Consider the following 6,526-nt stretch of genomic DNA (forward strand, 5'->3'; position numbering starts at 1 on the left):
GCTCGAGGCAACTAACCTCCCACACAATAGGAACAATCCTCAGATGAACAGGAGAAAAATCATCTCTAGACGATTCAGTTAATCGTGTCCTGGAGAATAATCCTATCGCCACCCATATATGTCAGAAAAGAAAAGTGGACACCTACGGTTTCAGGGCATATAACGAAGGCCTTCAGTACACAGTTGCCTAAACTTGCAGCCGCCCCGCCTTGCAGCGCCTAGATTCACAGCCGCCCAGCTATACCTTTGGGACCCACTGATTAAATCTACACACAAACTGAAGAACCCCCCACCCCTACGTATTGGAGGGGTACAACGTGTAATTTGTATTAATCTATTCCTATATACAGGAGACCCTTTCAATTATTAGAGACAACATAGTCTTACCATTCGATATTGTGTTATTGCTCTCCCCCACTCTTTTTCATTCACATCTCGCGATGCTCTATTCTTCGTGCATATCTTCCAGAAAATTTCAGGCTCAACAATACACTATTAATTTGTAGACTAGTATCAAAAAATTTCTTTTAAACATACCCTTGATGGACAATAAACAACATTCATCATACACCAACCAAAGCTTAAAAAAAAGGAAAAGAATAAAAATAATTCACTTCTTATTAAATTCAAACTTACATGGACCAAAAACTTCCCACAAAATCAAACCAACATAATCTCACTCCAACTCAGCTGATCACCACCGTCCGTTACAACACAATCAATCATATATCACAGCCCTATCCATCGCACACATGTATATAAATATATAATTAAAAATTTTCATATAACACTTTTCTTTAAATTAAACCATCAATAATAACGACAAGAACCAGCCATGATTTCCACAACATCCATAAATGAAGATTGAAGCTGGATATAAAAGAAACCTTAGGGCCTTCTCATACCGGCAATGGCAAGGCAATTGTCGACCATATACTTGAGCACCCTAGTCCGATCCGCCAACGGCGATTTGATGAAGAACTCGCTGAATCCATCCTCGCAGGTCCCCAGGTTCGAGATGGCAGAGCTCATCATGGCGTCTCGGGTACCGGCATCGCCGGATCTGATGGCCCTGCCGGCGGCCGCGGGGGCACAATCGCGGAGGAGCTCTCGCGTTCTGGCATTGTAACGAGAATGCTTGGCGAGCTTGAGGGCGAAAGACTTACCCTCACGAGCCTTGACGTCAGCGGCACGCATCAAGACCGCGAGGACGGTGTTGACGTTGAGTCTTCTGAGTCGGGGAGCTGTTTCCTTGATCGATCGGACGCAGAGGTTGAAGTAGGAGGTGCGGCTGCAGAAGAATTTGAGGGAGGTTTCGAAGTTGGCGGAGGTGGTGGGAGGGTGGAGGAGCGAGAGGATGAGGATGAGGGAGACGACGAAGATGGGTCTCATGTTTGAGGTTTAGGGTTAGAGGGTTGGGAGGGAGGGAGGGAGGGAGGAGCAGATAGGGATATGGGGGGTTATATGGGATTGAGGGAGAGCGAATTTGGGGGAATTGGTTGGATTTGCGGAGAAATAGAATTGGGTGTGCAAATGCAATTTCGGAAAAGTGCTTGTGGTTTTAGAAAAAATATTAATTGTGTATTATTGTGTCTCGGGAATATTTCTGGTGTTATACTAACATAATAACACATGAATAACACGGGAGGAATACTCCCCTGTGTTACCGCGACGTTTTTTCTGTCGGGAATATTCCTCCATGTTATTTTGGTGTTATTGTGTGTTATTCATGTGTTACTGTGTCTAAATAATACTCTTTGTGTTATAATAACAAAATAACACATCAATAACACATGAATAACACATGAATAATACGGGGGGGAATATTCCCCATTGCCGTACCGTTTTTTTTCTTCCTATCGCGTGGGGTGTGGTGACGTGATTTCATGGACTACGCACGTTACTCTACGTGCGTAGTACTGATGTAATATTTTTCGTGGTTTTGTGAGTTTTGGTATTTATTTGTTTGATCCTAATTTTGTTCTCTCGAGGCTTTGAAATTAGTTTGTGTTTGGTTACATTTGTTACCCCTTTTTTTTTAATGTAGTGGATTTTCAGTCAATTAAATATACAACAACAATAATAAGTTCTTATTTTATAAAGCGTGGGTTTGTTTCGGCTCTGCTGTGTCTGTGAAAAAAATTGTTATTGAAAAACTATTGTTCAGAAGCAATTAGTCTTTTCGAAAAACACAATTTTGAAAGTATCGTGTCTTCCATAAAATAAAATCCTAATTTTAATTATGGTGTCATTTAAATATAAGTTACAATGTTTAAGTCATAAAATATATGGTAGCCTTTTGGCTGGTTGGAAGCATAGGCTTGCAATCAAGATTTTATACAATTGTTTGCGTTCGTTTGATTAGATTCGTTCAATTGTCCAAAAAGAATTCACGCGTGCATAAATAAGAGAGACAGTAAATTGCATATTACTTGTTGTTCTATAATTTGTGATGAATTATTTCGAACAAATTAATATTTTTCTATATTATTGTATGTTTTTTGTTCGTTTTTCTCTTTTTTATTTTAAAAAGGTATCGACAATCTGTCGATCGTTGTATACTTTCCTTTTCAAAATAAATTTATTTTTTAAGTCATGTGAATGACAACGAGAAGGGAAGAACCAAAAAGGAGGGACATACGACAAAGCGCCAAACAAGAGAAAACACAAAACATCTTGGAGGTACCTAAAAGTACTCTCGAAAAAAGGGATTTCGCTTGGATTATCATGAACTTGGGGAAATAAGTACTCAAAGGAATGTTAATCGGTGCGTGAACAATCCCGATGCTTTAAAGCTCGGGCTAAGTCAACGGGCAGAGAGTGAGTCTCTCACATCCCAAATGGGTAGCGGCTAATGGAAACACCTAACCTAAATCATCTCGATGGGGATATCCCAACAAGTCAAAGCACGTCCGGGTCATAAGGGCAAAGGACAAATTGTCGTATCTCAAATGGGTGGCAGCTCATCGACATTAGGCCGTAAATGTGATATCAACAAAGTCGATGAACGACAAGGCTCAAAGAGGCTCAATAAAAAAAAGGTAGAGTGATCCTAAAAAGGTAGAGGTAACTGGGTCGGGGTACCATGGACCCGTCATACACAACTACTAGGATCCTAAGTTTACCTAGTCGAGAAGATAGTCGACCCAACACGTCCAAAAATCTCCGGTCAGTAATCTGTGAATTGCGTCGTCCACAATGGATCTCGGTATCCCTAAGGCCAAAGGAAGGAACTTTATCCTATAACTGTAAGCTGGAGCTCCAAGAGGTGAGACTTATTCATGCCGAAGTGGCAATGATGCCTCAGAAAAGAAGAAAGTGTGTGGGTTCAGTAACAAAACTGGAAACGCTCCAAACAGAAAGACTTCCGTCTGGGTCGGGAAGTCTTCTAATACCCTAGGCGCACTAGACAACCACTTATATAAATGTATGTTGGGTCAATCAGGCTGGAGAAGACAGACACTCTTCTTTGAGACATCTATAACGGTACTTAAGTATTGTGGAAGCACTATTAATATGTGCAGGAAAGTAAATGTGAAATTTTTAAATCATGAATATTTTAATCCTAAATTTTAATTATCTTGAATATTTTATTTAGGATTTTATGGAAAATTACAATTTTAGGGTCGTGAAATCCCAGATAAAACATAGAAAGAAACAAATAAAACACATGCAAGTGCAGACATGCAACATGATGTAAAGAAAGCTAAGCAAGTCAAACCAAAATAATAAACAGGCCAGCGCCGCTGGTCAAACTAATAAACAGGTCGGTGCCCCTAGGTCGGCAACATATCCCAGAAAAGAAAAAGGCGGTCGAATTTCGCATATACATGCCCGGTCCTAATTTTATACATCAATATAAAATGCATAATTAAGATACAGGGCAAGAGCATCTGCTCACATGGTTCCCGTGCCAAACACCTCGAAACTCGTGCTTGTATCTTATTTCTGTTATAAGACTCCCCTAAACTTCTAAAAAGTACATAGGAAATGAAAAAAAAAAAGACTCAATCCTGCATGAAAATAAGTGTCAGCGGGAAATTTCACATGCAAATAATGTATAATGAGTCATGCCATAAAAGTGGAGGAGCTAAATAGCACCTGCAAGCAGATTGTTAGAAATCATTACTTGTTCTCCCATAGCGATATATGTGTGTGTGCATAATAGACATGGCTCCCTGCAGAAAAACTCTAACACACTACCACACATATGTAGCATGCAGTCACACCACAAACACAATGCAAAAAAGAGATTTCTGGCTATGACAATCAATCCAGTAGAGAACAATTGCTAGACATAAAAAAAACTACTTAGTACCCAAAATCCTAGTCTAGCACACAATCTAGCGAAAAGTGCACCAACCTAGTACCTAAGTGTGGGGTAAGTTTGGGTATAATAAGACTTTGACGGGGTCGCTATACAAGCCCCCTTCCTAAAGATCTGAAGGATCTAAAGGGTGTCACGAAGAGTGGTGACACGAGTTAGATCTATTAGATCTTTAGCACAATCATAATCATGTCAATGTCGATGACTTAACTCGCATTGCTCATCGGGATCAACCTAGCAAGCAATGCTCGTCAAGGCATCGCGACCGACACAGGGTCACTCACCTAACGAGTCTGGCTCGCTATCAATGCAAACATGCAAATGCAATTGCAAACAATCATGTGACAGAAGTGATGAGTGTACCGTGGGCAGTGACTCCGAAAAAGATGAGCATATCGTAGAGACAGCGACTCGAGGAAGGTGTGTCGAGGCACCAGTGACCGAAATGGATAAGCGTGTCGTGGCGGCAGTGGCCCGAAGGTGTGCCGAAGCGGCAGTGACCAAAAGAGATGGGCGTGTCATGGCGGCAGCCCGAAGAAAGTGTGTCAAAGAGGCAGTGACTGGAATGGATGGGCGTGTCGTGGCGACAGCGACTCAAAGGTGTGTAGAGGAAATATTGACCAAAAGTGATGGGTTTGTCATGACAGCAGCGGCATGGCAGCGGCCCAAGGAAGGTGTGACGTGGCAGTGACCAAAAGGGATGGATGTGTCGTACCAGCAGTGACCCAAAGAAGTGCAACACAAGCAAATGATAATGATCATGCAAGCTAACACATACAATATGCAACATGAAAGAAGACAAACATTGAAAAAAGACAAACATGTGATATAATGCAAAATCAAACAAAAATGCAAGTGATCGGTCGATCAGACCGTGGTGGTCGGTCGAACCAAAGTGAGACGCTTATCGAGCCTGGGCGGACGATCAGAGAGAAGTGAAATGCTCGTCGGGCCGGAGACGGCCTGTTGGAGCGAAGTACGATGCTCACCGGACTGGGGCGGACGGTAAGAGCGAAGTGAGATGCTCATCTGGCCGGGGCGACCGATCGAAGCAAAGTGAAATGCTCGTCGGGTTGGGACGACTGATCGGAGCAAAGTGAAATGCTTGCCGGACCGGGCGGTCGGTTGGAGCAAAGTGAAATGCAACATGCACCAAGCAAAAATTCAATATGCAGCAAACCAAAATGTAGATAGCAAACCGGGCTCGTGCTAACAACCTCTTGCTCTGGTGAAGAAATGTGGGAGTTTTTCCTCGGATCTCCAAGGGGGAAACTCTTCAAAGTGTCACGAAATGGGCTAGCTGCAAAGCTTTTCCCATTTCGTGGACTCCGGACTTTGCAAAACGAGTCAGCTTTAAAGCTTATCTAGTTTTGTCAAGTCCAACCTCCCAGTTTTTTCAAGTAAAGCTGGGAAACCCAAAGTAAGGGGAGTGATGGACTCCGACCCATCAGGACTTGTGTTAAGGCTCACAACAAATGAGAGACACTCGGCTCTACGAAGGGTGTTGGCTACACAAATCCTAACCTAAAGGCTAGCTCTAGGAAATCCAAAGATCCATCACGCAGGCACGTCATCGCGCCGACCCACGCCGGCGCACGCACCCCGTGTGGGCGATCAAAACCACACACCTAAACACCACTAAACCTAGGGCTCACTAAGAGTTTAGGGGATCTCAACACCGTAACGGTTGCGAATGCGTTCTCTTTATGTTGAAGGAGAGCCCACTTTTCCGACGAATCCCGGGGGTGCTCCGATCCGAGCTCCAATGTAACTCGTATAACGTGCACCGGTCAACAAAAAGACTCAATGAGGGCAGGAGAAAAAAATCAGTGAGGTATGCAAAGTACCAAAAAATAATTAATTTTGACATATGAAAATATAACCAAAATGTACCTTTAAGAGGAGGGGTCGAATGCCGGATTTTGCATCGCAGGGTCGTCACAAGCTCAGTGCTGGCAAAGAAGGCCAATGGACGTCGCCAGCAAGGTGGAGAGGCCGGAAAGTGGCCGACCAAAAGGAAGAGAAGCCCAAAAATGGTCGTGGCCGATTGCTGGAAAAGGGGGCTCGACGACAAAAGCTCTCAGCCAGGAAGGGACTAAGACCAGCGGGATATGGATGTCGACATTGAGACCGGCCGGCGGGACGTCGCCGACGAGAAGGGGAGGGCGCACGGGCGACTGACCCAGAGGGGGAGGGGGT

Source organism: Phalaenopsis equestris, unplaced genomic scaffold (genome assembly GCF_001263595.1).
Source record: "Phalaenopsis equestris unplaced genomic scaffold, ASM126359v1 Scaffold000002, whole genome shotgun sequence".
Taxonomy (NCBI): Eukaryota; Viridiplantae; Streptophyta; class Magnoliopsida; order Asparagales; family Orchidaceae; genus Phalaenopsis; species Phalaenopsis equestris.